The sequence below is a fragment of the Vicugna pacos genome, chromosome X (assembly GCF_048564905.1).
Source record: "Vicugna pacos chromosome X, VicPac4, whole genome shotgun sequence".
Lineage (NCBI taxonomy): Eukaryota > Metazoa > Chordata > Mammalia > Artiodactyla > Camelidae > Vicugna > Vicugna pacos.
In genome coordinates, this window is record NC_133023.1 from 45,157,855 (window position 1) to 45,179,890 (window position 22,036).

At 36.8% G+C, this 22,036-nt stretch overlaps 1 protein-coding gene across 3 annotated transcripts in view; it reads left to right on the forward strand.

The window, feature by feature from the left end:
* The window catches only part of NBDY (negative regulator of P-body association), a 219,786-nt gene that overhangs the window by 181,209 nt on the left and 16,541 nt on the right, over nt 1-22,036 (forward strand). The gene's annotated exons all lie outside the window — the stretch shown is intronic.

Sequence of the window (22,036 nt, forward strand, 5' to 3'; positions counted from 1 at the left end):
TGCAAATGGCATTATGTTGTCGGTTTTTATGGCTGAGTAGTATTCCATTGTATAAATATACCACTTCTTCTTTATCCAGTCACCTGTTGATGGACATTTAGGCTGTTTCCATGTTTTGGCTATTGTAAATAGTGCTGCTATGAACATTGGGGTGCAGGTGTCATCCTGAAGTAGATTTCCTTCTGGATACAAGGCCAGGAGTGGGATTCCTGGGTCATATGGTAAGTCTATTCCTAGTCTTTTGAGGAACCTCCATACTGTTTTCCACAGTGGCTGCACCAAACTGCATTCCCACCAGCAGTGTAGGAGGGTTCCCCTTTCTCCACAGCCTCTCCAGCATTTGTCATTTGTGGATTTTTGAATGACGGCCTTTCTGACTGGTGTGAGGTGATACCTCATTGTAGTTTTGATTTGCATTTCTCTGATAATTAGTGATATTGAGCATTTTTTCATGTGCCTTTTGATCATTTGTATGTCTTCCTTGGAGAATTGCTTGTTTATGTCTTCTGCCCAGTTTTGGATTGGGTTGTTTATTTGTTGTTACTGAGTCATATGAGCTGCTTATATTTTCTGGAGATCAAGCCTTTGTCGGTGTCATTTGCAAAAATTTTCTCCCATTCTATAGGTTGTCTTTTTGTTTTACTTCTGGTTTCCTTTGCTGTACAGAAGCTTGTAAATTTCATTAGGTCCCATTTGTTTATTCTTGCTTTTATTTCTTCTAGGAGAAAACTTTTGAGATGTATTCCAGATAATATTTTGCCTGTTTTCCTCTTGGAGGTTTATTGTATATTGTCTTATGTTTAAGTCTTTGATCCATTTTGAATTTATTTTTGTATATGGTTGAGGGAGTCTTCTAGCTTCATTGTTTTACATGCTGCTATCTAGTTTTCCCAACCCCATTTGCTGAAGAGACTGTCTTGATTCCATTGTATATTCTTGACTCCTTTGTTGAGGATGAGTTGACCAAAAGTTTATGGGTTTATGTCTGGGCTCCGTATTCTGTTCCATTGGTCTATATGTCTGTTTTTGTACCAATACCATGCTGCCTTGATGACTGTAGCTCTATAGTATTGTGTGAAGTCTGAGAGAGTTATTCCTCCAGCCTCTTTCTTTCTCTTCAGTGATGCTTTGACAATTCTAGGGCTTTGACGGTTCCATATAAATTTTATTATGATTTGTTCTAGTTCTGTGAAATATGTCCTAGATAATTTAATACGGTTTTCATTAAATTTATAGATTGCCTTGGGCAGTGTGACCATTTTAACAATATTGATTCTTCCAATCCAAGAGCATAGGATACCTTTCCATTTATTTAAGTCTTCTTTAATTTTCTTCATCAATGGTTTATAGTTTTCTATGTATAATTCTTTTCCCTCTTCGGTTAGATTTATATCTAGGTATTTTATTACTTTGGGTGCTATTTTAAAGAGGATTGTTTCTTTAATTTATTTTTTTTGTTGATTCATCATTAGTGTAAAGAAATGCCACTGTTTTTTGAATGTTAATCTTGTAATCTGCTACCTTGCTGAATTCTTCGATCAGTTCTTGTAGTTGTTGTGTGGACCTTTTAGGGTTTTCTATATATAGTAACTTGTCATCAGCATATAATGACACTTTTACCTCTTCTTTTCCAATTTGGATCCCTTTTATTTCTTTCTCTTGCCTGATTGCTGTGGCTAGGACTTCCAGGACTATGTGAATAGGAGTGGTGATAGTGGGCATCCTTGTCTTGTCCCAGATTTTGGTGGGAAGCTTTTGAATTTTTCACCGTTGAGTACTATGCTGGCTGTAGGTTTGTCATATATAGCTTTTATAATGTTGAGATATGTTCCCTCTATACCCACTTTGGTGAGAGTTTTTATCATAAATGGGTGTTGAATTTTATCAAATGCTTTTCCTGCATCTATTGAGATGAGCATATGGTTTTCATCCTTTCTCTTGTTGATGTGATGTATTACATTGATTGATTTGCGTATGGTGAACCATCCTTGTGTCCCTGGGATGAACCCCACTTGGTCATGATGTATAATCTTTTTTATATGTTGTTGGATTGAATTTGCTAATATTTTGGTAAGGATTTTGGGTTCTATGTTCATCAGTGATATTGGCCTGTAATCGTCTTTTTTGATAGTGTCTTTGCCTGGTTTTGGTATCAGGGTGATGGTGCCTCATAGAATGTGTTTGGAAATATTCCCTCCTTTTCGGTCTCCTGGAAGAGTTTGAGAAGGATTGGTATGAGTTCTTCTTTGTGTGTTTGGTAGAATTCCCCAGTGAAGCCATCCAGTCCTGGATTTTTAATTGTAGGGTGATTTTTTATTGCTATTTTGATTTCATTTCTAGTGATCAGTTTGCTCAAGTGGTCAGTTTCTTCTTGATTCTGTCTTGGTGAGCTTTATGTTTCCAGAAACTTGTCCATCTCCTTTAGGTTATTCAGTTTGGTTCCGTATAGTTTTTCATAGTATTCTCGTATGATGTTCTGTATTTCTGTTGTATTTGTTGTAATTTCTCCATTTTCCTTTCTTATTTTGCTGATTTGTGCTCTCTCTTTTTTCTTCTTTGTGAGTTTGGCCTGAGTATTTTCGATTTTTTTTTACTTTTTCAAAAAACCACCTTTTGATTTGGGTGATTTTTCCTATGGTCTTGTTAACCTGTATTTTAATGTTTCCTCCCTAGTCTTTATAATTTTCAGCCTTCTGCTGCCTTTTGGGGATTTTTGTCCTTCTTTTTGTAGTTCATATAGCTGGTGGGTTAAATTGTGTATTTGAGATTGTTCTTTTTTGAGGAAGGCATGTATCGGTATAAACTTCCCTCTTAGTACTGCCTTTGCTGTGTCCCATAAATTTTGTGTGGATGTGCTTTCATTTTCATTTGTCTCAAAGTATTTTTTAATTTTAGCTTTGATTTACTCATTGACCGATTTTTTTTAATACCATATTGTTTAATCTCCATGGCTTCCTTTTGTTCTCCTTTGTTTCTCTGTTGTTGATTTCTAGTTTAATGGCATTGTGGTTAGTAAAGATGCTTGAGATAATTTCTACTTAAAATTGCTGAGGTTTCCTTTGTTCCCAAGTACATGATCAATCCTGGAAAATATTCCATGTGCACTTGAACAGAATGTATATCCTATCTTTGGGGTGTGTAATGCTCTGAAAATATCCACCAAATCTAATTTTTCTATTGTATTATTAATTTCTCTGTTGCCTTATTTATTTTCTGTCTGGTAGATCTGTCTAGTGATGTTAATGCTGTGTTAAAGTCTCCGACAATGATTGTATTCCCATCAATTTTCCCCTTTATGTATGTTAGTAAGTGTTTTATGTACTTAGGTCCTCCTATATTGAATACTTATATATCAATGAGTATAATATAATCATCTTGTATTACTCCTTTAATCATTATGAAATGTTCTTATTTACCTTTATGGCCTTTGTTTTAAAGTCTATGTTGACTGAAATCAGTACTGCTATGACTGCTTTTTTGGCTTTTACATTTGCATGGAATATTCTTTTCCATCCTTTCAGTCTTAATGTATAAATGTCCTTTTCCCTAATGTGGGTCTTTTGTATGCAGTGTATTGAAGGTTCCTGCTTTATTATCCACTCTACCACTCTGTCTTTTGATTGGAGCTTTGAGTCCATTAACATTTATATTAATTAATAACAGATGTGTGTGTCTACCATTTTGTATTTATCTTTGCAGTTGATTTGGTATTCCCTCTTTATTCATTTTTTTCTTCCTTTTATGGTTTAGTAATTTTCCTTTATATTATCATGGATTTTATTTAGTTTCTGTGAGTCACTTGTAAGATTTTGGCTGGTGTTTACCCTTTTTTGTAAGTCTATTATCCCATTAGTATAACTGTTTGTACTAAACAGATAGTAATATAAGCTCAAACACATCCTACTGAGAACAAAAATTTTAAAAAAGAAAAAAAAACTATATTTTCTTGCTTCCCCTTCCCACCCTTAATGATTTACCTGTGTTCTTTTACAATTTTGTGTTTATTATTTATGTTATTCATGATAGTTATCACCTTTCCACGTATAATTTTCTCATTTCTGTAGCATCTTTCTTCTTTTCTATTTAGAGTAGACCTTTCACTATTTCTTTTAGCATGGGTTTAGTGTTTCTTAACTCTTCTAGTTTTTGCTTGTCTGTGAAATTATTTATTTCTCCTTCTATTCTAAAGGATAGCCTTGCTTAATAATTTATCCTAGGCTGCATGTTTTTCCTTCAGGACTTTGAATATATCTTGCCAGTCCCTTCAGGCCTGTAGTGCTTGTTTAGAGAAATCAGCTGAGAGCCTTATGGGGCTTCCCTTGTAACTCACTCTTTGCTTTTCTCTTGCTGTCTTTAGGATCATTTCTTTATCCTTGACTCTGGCCACCTTGATTATGATATGTCTTGGTGTGGGTCAGTTTGGGTTCTTCCTGTTTGGGACCCTCTGAACTTAGTGTACTTGGATATCTGATTCCTTCTTTAAGTTTGTAAAATTTTCAATTGTGATTTCTTAAAATACCTTTTCAATCCCCTTTGTTCTTTCTTCCCCTTCTGGAAACCCTATTATGCATAGATTGGCATGCTTTATATTATATCATAGGTCCCTGATATTGTTTTCATTGGTTTTTATTTGTTTTTCTCTCAGGTGTTCTGATTGTGTGTTTTCTGTTGTTCTGTCTTCTAGATCACTTATTCATTTCTCTGCATTATCTACCTTGCTTTGTACATTCTTTAGGTCGGCTCTTATCTCAGCAGATGAGTTTTACCAATTCTACTTGCTCTGCTTTATAGCTTCAATTTCATTTTTTAACCTGTTTTATATCTCTAAACACTATCTCTTCTAGTTCCTTCAGCAGTTTCATCACTCCTTTTTTGAATTGTTTATCTAGTAGGCCATCAATGTCTATTTCACTGATCATTCTGGGAATTCCTCTTGCTCTGTTATTTGGGAGTGGTTCATCCGCTTCTTCATCTTGCTCATATCATATCTCTCTAGCACTGTGGCTTATGGAGTATCAGTTATGTATTGTGGTCCTTGAGGAGTTTATTTATTTGTCTCTCTAAAGCCTCTTCTGAAATAAAATTTAAAAAATAAAAAATAGAGGGAAGAATTTTAAAGGAAGGGAGATATAAAAGATTTGAAAACAGTGTATAATCAGTAATAGAAGAGCAAGTTTAAGCAGAATAGCAATTAAGTTGAGAAGTCTTTTAAAGAACTTAAAAAAAGGAGAAAATATCAAAAACAGTATTTGAATCCTGTGTATAATTAATAAGTGGAGATCAAAAATAAGAGAAATAAAAATGAAATGAGGTGAATTTTTTAAAATAATAAGAATATTTTAAAAGAAAAATTTTATAGGTATTAAAATTGGAGACATAGACAATTGTTTAAAAAGTAAAAATTAAAAAGGTAATGGAAAATATAACAGGCAATAAAAGATAAAATCAAAAGAGAATTTTAAAAGAAGGGGAAAGAAAATGTTTGAAAACTGTGTAATCAATAATGGAAGAGCAAGTTGAATCAGAGTAACAGTCAAGTTGAGACATCTTTTAAAAATCTTAAAAAATGGAGAAAAGGGTAATTAAGATATTTGAAACCTTTGTATAGTCAATAACAGGAGACCAAAACCAAAAGAAGTAAAAATGAAATGACATGGATTTTTAAAAATAATAATAATGAAAATATTTTAAAAGAAAAATTTAAAAGGGTTTAAAACTGGAAGCATAGACAATTGTTTAAAAAGTCAAAATGAATAGTTAATAGGAAATAGAACAGATAAAAAAGGTTAAATAAAAAAGAGATGTGTTTTTGTGGAGACTGTGTACTCTTAATGATTTTTTCGAGAGGTGTTTCTGTCTTTGTCCTGTTTTGCGAACTCAAGTTGCTATTTCCAGAGGCCGTCTTTTGGCACCCTTTGTGCTGCTCCTAGTGCCTGTGGGCAAGCTGATCATGCCCCCTCCCAACACTGAGGTCAGGTGTGCTGTTACAAGGTGGGTGGGCAGGTCACTCCCCCTCCAGATTCTGCAGTCAGATACTGTGCTTCAGCGAGATAGGCGGGTGGATCACACCCCCTCCCAGCACTGAGGAGTTTCTACACTCTTGCCAGGAAGGCAGGTGGCCATCCGCTCTCGCCCGGTGCCAGTCACTTGTCTGCTCCGTGCAGCTGCACGCTCTACCTTGGGTCTTTGCTGCATAGGCCAGCTCAGGGAAGACAGTGGAACAGCCCCACCCCTGCTCTGTGCCAAACCTCAGTTCCTTGTTTGTCTTGGCGGGGCAAGTTCTCTGAGGTACCAGGGCAGAAAGATCCTATTTGCCTCAAGTTATAAACACATCTCAGTCCTGCTTAGGAGGTTGTGGAACCCCCAGGTATGGATTCTCATCTCGTTTCACCCCCTCCTGGGCCCTGTGCAGTGGAGGATATGGCAGCTATGGCTGCGACCCATCTCTCTTCTCCGAAGAGGCTCCAGTAATGGTGCCACAGGTCTGAGTCAAAGGCTATGGCTCCCCTCCCCACAGGGCACACCAGCAGTGTTGCTTTGCTTTTTTTTTTTTGTATTTTATGGGGGACCCAACTTGTTCTACTCTATATCCCCTCCCAGCCATGGCACACAGCACCCTGCAGTCCCCTGGGGTTGCCTTAGTGCAGCTGCCCCAGTCTTCTGCCTGGCTCAGGCTGCCTGTCCCATCCTTCATCTGCCAGCTCGCATCTCGGGCTGGGTGTCACAGGGACCCTTTGTGCCCAATTGACTTAGTTCTGTTGGTCAAGGAGTGCTGCATACAGATCCGAGCCTTGGAGGTTCCTCCTCCATCCCCCTGGCCTCTCCATTGGAGAAGGGGAGATTCAGCAAACAAGCACTATTTCTCCTTTGCCACTACCTCCCCGTGGGACCGGTCCCACACTGTTTTTCTTTTTCTTTTTTTTTTTCCTTTTTCCCCACCAGATTCATGGTGTCTTTGTCTTTTGAAGAGGGCCATGTCCTGTCAGAGTTCAGCAGGTGCTCTGGTTGGCTGGGTGGGTCCGTGGATGTGAGTTTTGGTGTATTTGTGGGAGAGGGTGAGCTACTAGCATCCTTCTACTCCGCCATCTTGGCCCCCTCTCCTGAATGCATTTCTTCTTCTACCTGCTGCTTTAGTTATTACTAAGATTTTGGGGCATTATAAACCTGACACTTTGCATGCTAAGGGAAATCACCTTGCTGATATTTCCACAAGGAATGTTGCACTTAATGGGACAAACAGCAGCCAAACCTCAGTCATGGTCCAAAGGGATATTTCCTCAAATGGTAATTTAGAAAAACTAGCTAAGGGGCCCAAAAATTGGCCTCAGAAAAGGGATAAAAAAGCAGAAATTCAAAACTTGTTGTTTTGATAAAAGGTGAAAGCTCTAATTTGCACCAAATAACAACCATGTCTTATGGGGGACTAAAATTCCCACTGCTCACCACTGTACCTCCATTAAACCATTGATATACTGACAAAATGATAACCTTCATGAATAATTATTGATGGGGAAAGGTTAATAAGGCTGCAGAAAGTGCCTACCTCACTTGTCCCACGTGTCCAAAGTACAACCCAGGCAAGCCTGTTTAAACTGTTTAATGGACCATTCCATGCTTGGGAAATGGATTTCATACAACTTTCCATTCTAATGGATATAAATATGTTTTAGTTATGGTTTGTATGTTTTCACATTGAACTGAACACTTTCCTTCATACTGCTTCTGTGTCTAAAGTCCTTTTGGTGAAGATTATCCTTATCTGGAGAACTCCTCTCAGACTTCATAGTGATGGAGCAACCAATTTTATAGGTCAGATGCTTTGAGAAATCTTTGCTCTTTGGACAGTTTTACAACACTTTCGCTGTGCTTACCACCCTCAATCCTCTGGCTTAGTCAAGCACACTCATGGCAGTATGAAGATTCAATCTGCAAAATATGTAGAGGCCCTCCAAATATTTTGGCCAAAAGCAGTACTTTTGGTCCTTCTAAATCTCAGGAATTCACTTTGGAATTCATAAACTCTCACTCTTTGAGATAGGCACAGGACACTCAATGTACTTGGCTCCTGCTTTTAGCCTACATTTGATAAAATTGGAGATACTTCAATATTGCAAAGGCCTAATTGCTTCTATTAAAAATAACCATTTATTAGTAGAGCCAACTTTTCACAGTGTGCCCCTGGGAGATGAAGACCTTAAGAATCACAGTTTGTGGCCTGGAGATTTTGTCTATTGGAAAAGACACCTCCGGAAGAACTCAAGAACTCTCTTCAACTTGGTTGAAAGGCCCTTATCAAGTGCAGTTGACTCTTGAACGATGTAAGTGTGAGGGGTGCAGATCCAGCATGCAGTAAAAGATCTGCAGTTAACTTACAATCAGTTCTCTGTATATGCAGTTCTTCCATATCCAAAGTTCTGCATCCAGTTTCATATCTGCTGATTCAAACAACCATGGAATGTGTTGTACTGTAGTATTTATTATTGAAGAATATCTGCATATAAGTGGACCTGCACAGTTTAAATCCATGATGTTCAAAGGTTGGCTTTACTACTAACCAATTTTTCTGCTGCCAAACTCCAAATAATAGACTTTTGGATTCATTTACACACTTAAAGAAAGCAACAAATCCTGACTGGACCAGCACATTCCCTCATGACCTGAAAGTAAAGATTTCCCAGAATTGAAGCAGATGACATATGATGAGACAACTTTTCCAAGATATCCAGGCCAGGCCTGCCAGAAGCTTATCATCAAACCTTTGATGATGCTATGATGTTTCAGATAACCTCCAATGTCTATGATTTTGCTAACATATGGACTTTGGATAAAAGTGAGAGTTCTCTCTCCTACCCCTCCTTGTTACTCAAATGTGACCTTAATAGGTTTCCAGTTAGCACTTTCCCTCTGATGTGAGACACTACACCCAGGAAAGATCTTTCCTGACATTAAGGGACAAAATGTTGCTGAAACTAGAAAACTTTACTTTTTTTTTTAATTTGAATTCTAGTGCAGTTTGATACACTGTGCTTAATATATATCATCTTTGGCCTTGTGGGGTTTTTTTTTGTTTTTTTTTTAAACTTTTTTTATTGAGTTATAGTCATTTTACAATGTTGTGTTGAATTCCAGTGTAGAGCACAATTTTTCAGTCATACATGAATATACATATATTCATTGTCACAATTTTTTTTCACTGTGTGCTACCACAAGATCTTGTATATATTTCCTTGGGCTATACAGTATAATCTTATTTATCTATTCTGCACATGACTGTCAGTATCTACAAATTTTGAACTCCCAATCTGTCCTTTCCCACCCCCACCCCACCCCCTTGGCAACCACAAGTTTGTATTCTATGTCTATGAGTCTGTTTCTGTTTTATATTTATGTTCTTTTTTTTTTATATTCCACATATGAGTGATCTCATACGGTATTTTTCTTTCTCTTTCTGGCTTACTTCATGTAGAATGACATTCTCCAGGGACATCCATGCTGCTGCAAATGCTGTTATGTTGTCATTTTTATGGCTGAATAGTATTCCATTTTATAAATATACCATTACTTCTTTATCCAGTCATCTGCTGATGGATATTTAGGCTGTTTCCATGCCTTGGCTATTGTAAATAGTGCTGCTATGAACGTTGGGGTGCAGGTGTCTTTTTGAAGTAGGATTCCTTCTGGATATATGCCCAGGAGCGGGATTCCTGGGTCATATGGTAAGTCTATTCCTAGTCTTTTGAAGAATCTCCATAGTGTTTTCCACAGTGGCTGCACCAAACTGCATTCCCACCAGCAGTATAGGAGGGCTCCCTTTTCTCCACAGCCTCTCCAGCATTTGTCATTTGTGGACTTTTGAATGATGGCCATTCTGACTGGTGTGAGGTGATACCTTATTGTAGTTTTGATTTGCATTTCTCTGATAATTAGTGATATTGAGCATTTTTTCATGTGCCGATTGATGATTTGTATTTCTTCCTTGGAGAATTGTTTGTTTAGGTCTTCTGCCCATTTTTAGAAAACCACTCTTGATCAGCAATGCTTTTAGAGAAAAATCTTGATCAAAAGAGGGAAATGTGAAAAATTAGTAAACAGGAACTTCAGTTAAACAGAGTTGGGTGGTCATAAAGGAGACAGCTCACACACTATGATGATAGCAGAGCCCAATAGGAAGAACAAAGACTCTTACTTTTTCCTTTAAAGGTCTCATCCAGTGAAAAGTGAAGGGCTCTTTGTTAACTATAACCCTCCCAATTTTCTTTTTCTCTATATGAAGCATTCTCCTTTCCTTGCCATACAGGAACTTGTATGTGGGTCACCATGGTTGCAGTCTCTGAATTGCCTTTCTCTGCTGATCCTAAATAAATTCCTCTGTACTGGAGAGATATTAGCAATCTATTTGGTTTAGGTCAACACCATCAATATATGAATATACAAGAAAAATATAATACACATGCAATAGAATACTATCCAGCCATAAATAAAAGTTAAATCTTGCCATTTACAATAACTCAGGTGGACTCTGAGGGCATTATGCTAAGTGAAATAAGTCAGACAAAGACAAATATCATATGATCTCACTTACATGTGAAATTAAAAAAACCCAAAACAAGCTCATAGAGAACAGATTGGTGGTTGCCAGAGGTGAAGGGTGGTGGGTGGGTTATGTAGGTGAAAGTGGTACAAAGGTACAAACTTCCAAATATAAAACAAATCTTGGGCATGTAAACTACATTATGCTGACTACAATTAATAGTGTTTGATTGCATGTTTGAAAGTTGCGAAGATAGTAGATTTTAAAAGTCCTCATCACAAAAAAAAATAACAGTGCATTTTGATTGATATTAGGCTTATTCATTTACAAATATTGAATAATTATGTTTTAAACCTGAAACTAATATAAAGTTATATGTCAGTTATACCTCAGTTAAAAACAAAGGGAAGGAAAATTAAATATACATATTTATAAATATATATATTTATATATATATATATAAATTGTGACATCAACAGCATAAAATGTGGGATTGGGGCAAGAAAATGTGGAAACCTTTTATATGGAATTGTAGTTAAGTTATCCATTTAAAATAAACTGTTATAACTGTAAAATATATTATGAAAGCTTCATGGTAATCAGAAAGCTAAAACCTGTTGTAGATACACAAAAGACGAGAAAAAAATCAAACCATATTTTTATAAAAATTATCAGTTCACAAAGGAGATGCCAAGAGGAGTAGAAGTGAACAAAGGAAATACAAAAGAATCAGAAAACTATTTAAAAATCACAATAGTAATTTCTTAGCTATCAATAATTACTTTCAATGCAAATATTTTAAAGTCTTCAGTCAAACTCATAGAATGGCTGAATGAGTAAGAAATTGTGAGTCAACTGTCTGCTGGTTACAGAAGTCACTTAAAGTTTAAGTAAACACATAGGATAAAAGTGAAGATATGGAAATGATATTCCAGGCAAATGAACCACAACAGAGATTATTATTGCATTATTTAATTATTTTATTTTGGTCTGGGGTGGTAATTTATTTTTAGAAGAGGAACTGGAGATTGAACCCAGGATCTCATGCATGCTAAGCATGCACTCTACCACTTGAGCTATACCCTCCCCCATGGGTAGATATTCTTATATCAAATAAAATACAGTTTAAGTAAAAGCTGTGAAAAGAGACAAATGTCAGTATATAATAATAAACTGATTAATTCATGAAGCGGTTATAACAATTGTAAATATATATTTATTCAATATTGGAGCACCTAAATATATTAAATGATTATTAACAGATCCAAAAGCAAAATTTGACATCAGTGCAGTAATAGTAGAGTACCTCAGTACTCCACTTTCAAAAATTGATAGGTCATTCAGACAGAAAATGAACATGAAAATAGTGGACCTGAAGTATACCTTAGATTAAATGTACCTAGCAGACACATAGGAACATTCTGTTCAACAGCAACAGAATGCACATGCTCAAGTACACAAGGGAATTTCTCCAGGATAGATCATACGTTAGTCATAAAATAAGTTTTAACAAATTTAAAAGATTGAGGTCATATCGGGTATCTTTTCCAACCACGATAATATGAAATTAGAAATCAGTAACAGGATGAAAGCAAGAGTGCTATCAATATATGGAAATTAAACAATGCACTTATGAAAAACAAATGGGTAAAGAAAATTCAAAAGAAAAAAGTCAAATATTGAGAAAAAATTGGAAATGCAACATACTAAAACTTACAGGATTCAGCAATAGCAGTTCTATGAAGAAAGTTTATAGTGATAAACAATTACATTAAGAAAAAGAAGGATCTCAAGAAAACTAACCTATATCTCAAGGAACAAGCAAAAGAAGAACAGACTAAGCCTAAAGTTAGCAGAAGAAAGGAAATAATAAACATTTGAATTATAATAAATGTGTTATAGGATAGAAAGATAACAGAAAAGATCAACGAACATAAGAGCTCATTTTTGAAAAGAAAAAAAAGTTGACAAAATTTTAGCTCAACTGACTGAAACAAAACGAGAGTAGTCATAAAATAAATGAAATTGGAGAGATTACAACTGATATAATAGAAATGCAGGAGATCATAAAAACTAAAATGAACAATTGTATGCCAAAACATTTGATAACAGAAAAAATGAATAAATTATCAGAAACATACAACATACCGACACTGAATCATGTAGAAATATAAAATGTGAACAGAACAATAATGGGTAAAAAGATTGAATTAGTAATCAAAAACCTTCCAACAGGAAAAAGTCCAGGACCTGATAACTCAATCGTGACTTTTACCAATTTTTAAGAAAGGTATTAATGTTAATTCTTTTCAAACTTATCCAAAAAACTAAAGAGGAGTGAACATTTACAAACCCAACTTTGGGGGCCACCATTATCCTAATACCAAAGCCTTTACAGAGAGCTACAAAAATGAGTATTACATGCCAATATCTTTGGATAACATAGATGGAAAAAAAAAACCCTCAACATAATACTAGTGAAATGAATTGAACATCACATAAAATGGATTACACAACACGATCTAGTGGGATTTATCCCTGAGATGCAAGGATGTTTCAACATATGAAAATCAGTAAATATAATACACCACATTAACAAATGAGAGCTAAAAATCATGATCATCTCAATAGGTGAAGAAAAAGCATTTGACAAAATTTAACATCTTTTTATGATAAAATTCTCAATAAATTACATTGAAGGGGTAAACTCAACTTAATAAAAACCATTATGACAGCCCTACAGCTAACATCACACTTAATGGTGAATTTTTTTTTAAACAATGAGCAACAAGAAAGGATGCTCAGTTCCACCACTTTTATTCAAGATACTACTGGAAATCCTAGCCACAACAAGTAGGAAAGAGAAAGAAATCAAAGACATCCAAATAAGAAAGGAAGAAATTAATTATCTTTGTTTACAGATGACATAATCATCTAGAAAGTCCTAAAGACTCCACCAAAAGCTGTTAGATCTAATAAGCAAATTCAATAATGTTGCAGGATATAAAGTCAAATACTGAAATCAGTTGTGTTTCTATACATTAGCAATGAACTCCCCCAAAGACAGGTTAAGAAAGCATATACAATAGTATCAAAGACACTAAAATACTTAGGAGCAAATTTTACCAAGTATGTGAAACACATCTACTGAAAATTATGGCATTGGTATAAGAAATTTAAGAAGACACAAGTAAGTAAAAGATACCCAGTTTTCTTATTTTGGAGGTGATGTACTATTTCAATGCAATTTCTATAAAAATCCCAATAGCATTATTACAGAATTAGAAAGAGCTACCTTAAAGCTAGAAGGATTACAGACTCGGAGGAGATGGCGGAGTAGAAGGGCGCTTGCAGCTCACCCTCTCCTACAAATGCACCAAGACCCACATCCACAGACCCACTCAGCCAACCAGAGCACCTGCGGAACTCCGAAAGAACTTCACACTCTTCAAAAGATAAAGACACCAAAAATCTGGTAGGAGAAAAGGAAACAAGAAAGAACAAAAGGCAAAGCGGGACGGGTCCCGCGGGGAGGGAGTGGCAAAGGAGGCCTGGTGCTCTTTTGCTGGGTCTCCCCTCTCCAACTGAGAGGCCAATCGGACGGAGGGGGAGCCTCAGAGGCTTGGATCTTTACGGAGCACCCCTTGACTGACAGAACTAAGTTAAATGGGCACAGAGAGTCCCCCCGACACCCAGTCTGAGACACGGGCCAGCAGCGGCAGCAGGGCCAGGCTGCCCAAGCTGGGCAGAGGACGGGGGCAGCTGCACTGAGGCAGCCCCGGGGGACTACAAGGGGCTGTGTGCCACGGCTGTGGGTGTACAGGGCAGAACAATCTGGGCCCTCCATAAAACAGCAAGGTTGATGTGCTCTGGGGGGAAGCATGCATACCCCCATCTCTGAAAACCTGCGGAAAGTTTTTGGGGGAAGAGATGCGGGGCTAAGGCACAGCCGCCATATCCTCCGGCGCTTAGCATCCAGGCGGGGGTTGGGGCGAAACCTGCATCCTCACCGAAGGGCTTAGCAGCCTCAAAGGCCAGACTTGCCTACAGCCCGAGGCAGATAGGTTCCTTCCATCCTGGTCTCTCAGAGAACTTGCTCCACTAAGACAAACAAGGAGCTGAGCTTTGGCCCGGAGCAGGGACAAGGCTATCCCAAGGTCTTCCCCGAGCCCACCTGCGGAGCACCGACCAGGGCAGAGAGCACAGAGGCACAGAGCAGCAGAGCTACCAGTGCAGGGAGAGGGAGAGCAGCCCACTGCCTTTGGGGCAGAAACACAGCCCCTGACCAAGGTGCTGTGAGGGGGCACGACCCGCCCTCCTACCTGGCCAGTCTGCAACATCTGACTGTGGCATCCTGAGGGGCAGTGACCTGCCCACCCACAGTAGAGGAGAGCTGCACCTGACCCAGTGTTAGGAGGAGGCGAGATCGGCTTGCCAACAAGTGCTGGGAGCAGCACAGAAGAGGGCGCCAATGGAGGGCCTCTGAAAACAGCAAGCTGACCTTCCAAAACAGGACAAAGACAGAAAGACTTCACATTAAAAGCACACAAACTCCGGGAAAACACAGACAACACAACCCCCCCTTTTTTTTAAATCTGTTTTTACCTGTTCTATTTTCTATTATTCTCTTAATTTTTACTTCTTAATACATTTCTATTTCTATTGGGTTTTGATGTCCTGTAATTGATTAGACACAGGTTTCAAATACATCTATTCATCTCCCCCCCATTTTATTACTTTTAAAGGTTTTAAAAGGACGTCTCAACCCGATTAATACTCTGCTTCAACTCGCTCTTCTATTATTCATTATACACTGTTTTCAAACTCTCTTTCTCCCCTTTTAAAATTCTTTCTCCCTCTGTTTTTTTTCTTTTTTTCCTAAGTTCTATTCCTAAATAGGCATTAGATAGATAAACTCCTTAAGGTCCAAAATAGACAACTGATACTCCATAAACCACAGTGCCAGAGAGGTATCAGCAAGATGAAGAAGCAGAGAAATATTTCTCAATTAAAAGAGCAAGAGAAATCCGCTGAAAGAAAGATCAGTGAAATAGACATTGATAGCATACTAGATCAAGATTTCAAAAAAGGAGTGATCAAATTGCTGAAGGAATTAAAAGAGATAGTGTTCACAGATATAAAATGTGTCAAAAATTAAATTGAAGCTATAAAGAAGAGCCAAGAAGAATGGGTAAACTCATTGACAGAGATGAGGAATGATCTAATAGCTGTGCAAAGCTGACTAGATAATGCAGAGGAACGAATTAGTGATCTAGAAGACAGGACAATAGAAAGCAACCATTCAGAAGAACTACAAGATAAGCAAATAAAAAATAATGAAAATAGCATAAGGGACCTATGGGATAATATAAAGCGTCCCAATTTTTGCATAATAGGGGTCCCAGAAGGGGAAGAAAGATCAAACGGGATTGTAAAGGTTTTTGAAGAAATCATGACTGAAAACTTCCCAAACTTAAAGAAGGAATCAGATATCCAAGTACAGGAAGCTCAGAGGGTCCCAAACAGGAAGAACCCAAATAGACACACACCAAGACATATCATAAGCAAGATGGCCAGAGTCAAAAATAAAGAAATGATTCTAAAGGCAGCAAGAGAAAAGCAAAGAGTAAGGTACAAGGGAACCCCCATAAGGCTCTCAGCTGATTTCTCTACACAAACACTACAGGCCAGAAGGGACTGGCAAGATATATTCAAAGCCCTGAATGAAAAAAAGATGCAGCCTAGGATACTTTATCCAGCAAGGCTATCCTTTAGGATAGAAGGAGAAATAAAGAGTTTCACAGACAAAAAAAAGCTGCAGGAGTTTAGCAACTCTAAACCCATGCTAAAGGAAATATTGAAAGGGCTATTCTAAATAGAAAAGCAGCAGGATGCTACAGAAATGAGAAACATACAACTGGAAAGGTGATAACTCATGAAATACAAATAAAGAAAACACGAAATTATAAAAGAAGACATACAACTCACTGAGATTGGGAGAGGGAGGCAGGGAATTATATAATGTATTTTCTTTCTTTTTTAAAATTTTTTAACAGTAGAATGGGTTTGAGATCATGTTACTATCAGTTTAATAAAAACAGTTATAGTAATGGGTTAATAGATTTACAAAAAAATGTGTAACCACAAGCCAAAAATTTACAAGGGAGTCACAAAAATTAAATAAAATCCATGATAATACAAAGGAAAATTACCAAGCCACAAAAGAAAGAAGAAAGGAACAAAGAGGATATACCAATACAACTACAAAAATAAGTTCAAAATGGCAATAAACACACATCTGTCATTAATGACTGTAAATGTTAATGGACTAAATGCTCCAGTCAAAAGACATAGAGTGGTAGACTGGATAATAAAGCAAGAACCTTCAATATGCTGCATACAAGAGACTCACTTTAGGGAGAAGGACACATACAGAGAGTGAAAAGATGGAAAAGCATATTCCATGCAAATGGAAAAGCCAAAAAAGCAGGTGTTGCAGTACTGAATTCAGACAAAATAGACTTTAAAATGAAGGCCATAAAGAAAGGTAAAGAAGGATATTTCATAATGATTAAAGGAGTAATACAAGATGAGGATATTATACTCGTTAATATATATGCACCCAGAATAGGAGGACCTAAGTACATACAAGAATTACTAACAGAGATAAAGGGGAATATTGATGGGAATACAATCATAGTTGGAGATTTTAAGACTGCATTAACATCACAAGGCAGATCTTCCAGACAGAAAATAAACAAGGCAACAGAGAAATTAAATACTACAATAGAAAAACTAGATTTGGTGGATATTTTCAGAGCATTAAACCCCCCAAAAATAGGATATGCATTCTTTTCAAGTGCACATGGAACATTTTTCAGGATCGATCATGTACTTGGGCATAAAAGAAACCTCAATAATTTTAAGAAGACAGAAATTATCTCAAGCATCTTTACTGACCACAATGCCATGAAACTGGAAATCAACAACAGAGAATCAAAGGAGGAAAAAAGGAAAGCATGGAAATTAAACAACATGTTATTGAAAAAACAATGGATCAATGAGGAAATAAAAGCTGAAATTAAAAAAATACCTTGAGACAAATGATAATGAAAGGACAACCACTCAAAACCTATGGGACACAGCAAAGGCACTGCTAAGAGGGAATTTTATAGTGATACAGGCCTTCCTCAAAAAAGAAGAACAATCTCAAATAAACAAGTTAACCGACCACTTGAATGAATTATAAAAAGAATAATAAAAAGCCCCAAAAAGCAGCAGAAGGAAGGAAATAATAAAGGTCAGAGAGGAATTAAATACAATAGAGATTAACAAGACCGTAGAAAAAAATCAACCAAACCAAAAGCTGGTTTTTTGAAAAAGTAAATAAAATCGACAAACCTCTGGCCAAACTCACAAAGAAGAAAAAAGAGAGAGCACAAATTAGCAAAATAAGAAAGGAAAATGGAGAAATTACAACAAATAAAATAGAAATACAGAATATCATATGAGAATATTATGAAAAACTATATGGAAACAAAATGGATAACCTAGAGGAGATGGACAAGTTTCTGGAAACATACTGTCCACCAAGACTGAATCAAGATGAATCTGAACACTTGAACAATCCGATCACTAGAAATGAAATAGAAATAGCAATTAAACACCTCCCTACAAATTAAAGTTCAGGACCGGACGGCTTCACCGGGGAATTCTACCAAACATACAAAGAAGAACTCATACCAGTCCTTCTCAAACTCTTCCAGACGATTGAAAAGGAGGGAATACTTCCAAACTCATTCTATGAAGCCACCATCACCCTGATACCAAAACCAGGCAAAGACACGACAAAAAAAGAGAATTATAGGCCAATAACACTGATGAACATAGACGCCAAAATCCTCACCAAAATTTTAGCAAATAGATTCCAACAAAACATAGAAAAGATTATACATCATGGCTAAGTGGGGTTCATCCCCAGGACACAAGGCTGGTTCAACATATGCAAATCAATCAATGTAATACATCTCATCAACAAGAGAAAGGACAAAAACCATGATCATCTCAATCGATGCAGAAAAAGCATTTGATAAAATTCAACACCCATTTATGATAAAAACTCTCACCAAAGTGGGTATAGAGGGATCATATCTCAACATAGTAAAAGCTATATATGACAAACCTACAGCCAGCATAGTACTCAACAGCTTCCCAGTAAAATCTGGGACAAGACAAGGATGCCCACTATCACCAATTATATTCAACATAGTCCAGGAAGACCTAGCCACAGCAGTCACGCAAGAGAAAGAAAGAAAGAAAAGGGATCCTAATTGGAAAAGAAGAGGTAAACGTGTCACTATATGCTGACGACATGTTACTATATATAGAAAACCCTAAGAGGTCCACAAAAAAGCTACTACAGCTGATTGAAGAATTCAGCAAGGTAGCAGGTTACAAAATTAACGTTCAAAAATCAGTTGTATTTCTTTACACTAACGATAAATCAACAGAAAAAGTAAAGAAACAATCCCCTTTAAAGTAGCACCCAAAGTAATAAAATATCTGGGAATAAATCTAACCAATGAGGTGAAAGAATTATACACAGAAAACTATAAACTATTGATGAAGGAAATTAAAGAAGACTTTAAGAAATGGAAAGATATTCCATGCTCTTGGTTTGGAAGAATCAATAGTGTTAAAATGGTCACATTGCCCAAGGCAATCTACAGATTTAATGAAAACCCTATCCAATTACCAAGGACATAATTCACAGAACTAGAACAAATCATAATAAAATTTATATGGAACCATCAAAGACCTAGAATTGCCAAAGCATTACTGAAGAGAAAGAAAGAGGCTAGACAAATAACTCTCCCAGACTTAAGATAATACTATAGAGCTACAGTCATCAAGACACCATGGTATTGGACCAAAATAGACATATAGACCAATGGAACAGAATAGACAGACCAGAAATGAACCCACAAACTTTTGGTCAACTCATCTTAGACAAAGGAGGCAAGAATATACAATGGAATAAAGATAGTCTCTTCAGCAAATGGTGTTGGGAAAACTGGACAGCACCATGTAAAACAATGAAGCTAGAACACTCCCTTACACCATATACAAACATAGATTCAAAATAGATTAAAGATTTAAACATAAGACAAGATACAATAAACCTCTTAGAGGAAAACATAGGCAAAACATTATCTGACATACATTTCAAAAATTTTCCCCTAGGAGAAATAAAAGCAAGAATAAACAAATGAGACCTAATGAAACTTACAAGCTTCTGCACAGCAAAGGAAACCAGAAGTAAAACAAGAAGAAAACATACGGATTGGGAGAAGACTTTTGCAGATGAAACCGACAAAGGCTTGATCTCCAGAATATATAAGCAGCTCATACGACTCAATAAGAAAAAAATAACCCAATCCAAAAATGGCAGAATACCTAAATAAGCAATTCTCCAAGGAATACATACAAATGATCAAAAGGCACATGAAAAAATGCTCCATATCACTAATTATCAGAGAAATACAAATCAAAACTACAATGAGGTATCACCTCACTCCAGTCAGAATGGCCGTCATTCAAAAATCCACAAATGACAAATGCTGGAGAGGCTGTGGAAAAAGGGGAACCCTCCTACACTGCTGGTGGGAATGCAGTTTGGTGCATCCACTGTGGAAAACAGTATGGAGATTCCTCAAAAGACTAGGAATAGACTTACTATATGACCCAGGAATCCCACTCCTGGGCTTGTATCCAGAAGGAACCCTACTTCCGGATGACACCTGCACTCCAATGTTCATAGCAGCACTATTTACAATAGCCAAAACATGGAAACAGCCTAAATGTCCATCAACAGGTGACTGGATAAAGAAGAACTGGTATATTTATACAATCGAATACTACTCAGCCATAAAAACCAACAACATAATTCCATTTGCAGCAACATGGATGCTCCTGGAGAATGTCATTCTAACTCAAGAAAGCCAGAAAGAGAAAAAATACCATATGAGATCCCTCATGTGTGGAATCTAAAAAACAAAAACAAACATCATAAACAAAGCATAAATACAGGACAGAAATAGACTCATGGACGGGGAATACAGACTTGTGGTCACCAGGGTGGTGGAGGGTGGGAAGGGATAGACTGGGATTTCAAAATTGTAGAATAGATAAACAAGATTACACTGTATAGCACAGGGAAATATACACAAAATGTTATGATAAATCACAGAGGAAAAATGTGACAGTGTGTATATGTCCATGAATGACTGAAAAATTGTGTTGAACACAGGAATTTTTTTAACATTTTTTGTTGATTTATAATCATTTTACAATGTTGTGTCAAATTCCAGTGTTCAGCACAATTTTTCAGTCATTCATGAACATATACACACTCATTGTCACATTTTTTTCTCTGTGATTTATCATAATATTTTGTGTATATTTCCCTGTGCTATACAGTGTAATCTTGTTTATCTATTCTACAATTTCGAAATCCCAGTCTATCCCTTCCCACCCTCCACAACCCTGGCAACCACAAGTCTGTATTCTCTGTCTGTGAGTCTATTTCTGTCCTGTATTTATGCTTTGTTTTTGTTTGTTTGTTTGTTTTTGTTTTTTAGATTCCACATATGAGTGATCTCATATGGTATTTTTCTTTCTCTTTCTGGCTTACTTCACTTAGAATGACATTCTCCAGGAGCATCCATGTGGCTGCAAATGGCATTATGTTGTCGGTTTTTATGGCTGAGTAGTATTCCATTGTATAAATATACCAGTTCTTCTTTATCCAGTCACCTGCTGATGGACGTTTAGACTGTTTGCATGTTTTGGCTATTGTAAATAGTGCTGCTATGAACATTGGGGTGCAGGTGTCATCCTGAAGTAGATTTCCTTCTGGATACAAGGCCAGGAGTGGGATTCCTGGATCACATGGTAAGTCTATTCCTATTCTTTTGAGAAATCTCCACATGTTTTCCATAGTGGCTGCACCGGACTGCATTCCCACCAGCAGTGTATGAGGGTTCCCCTTTTTCCACATTGTCTCCAGCATTTGTCATTTGTGGATTTTTGAATGACGGCCATTCTGACTGGTGTGAGGTGATACCTCATTGTAGTTTTGATTTGCATTTCTCTGATAATTAGTGATATTGAGCATTTTTCCATGTGCCTATTGATCATTTTTATGTCTTCCTTCGAGAATTGCTTGTTTAGGTCTTCTGCCCATTTTTGGATTGGATTGTTTATTTTTTTCTTATTGAGTCCTATGAGCTGCTTATATTTTCTGGAGATCAAGCCTTTGTCGATTTCACTTTGCAAAAATTTTCTCCCATTCTGTAGGTTTTCTTCTTGTTTTACTTCTAGTGTCCTTTGCTGTGCAGAAGCTTGTAAATTTCATTAGGTCTCATTTGTTTATTCTTGCTTTTATTTCTTCTAGGAGAAAATTTTTGAAATGTATGTCAGATAATGTTTTGCCTATGTTTTCCT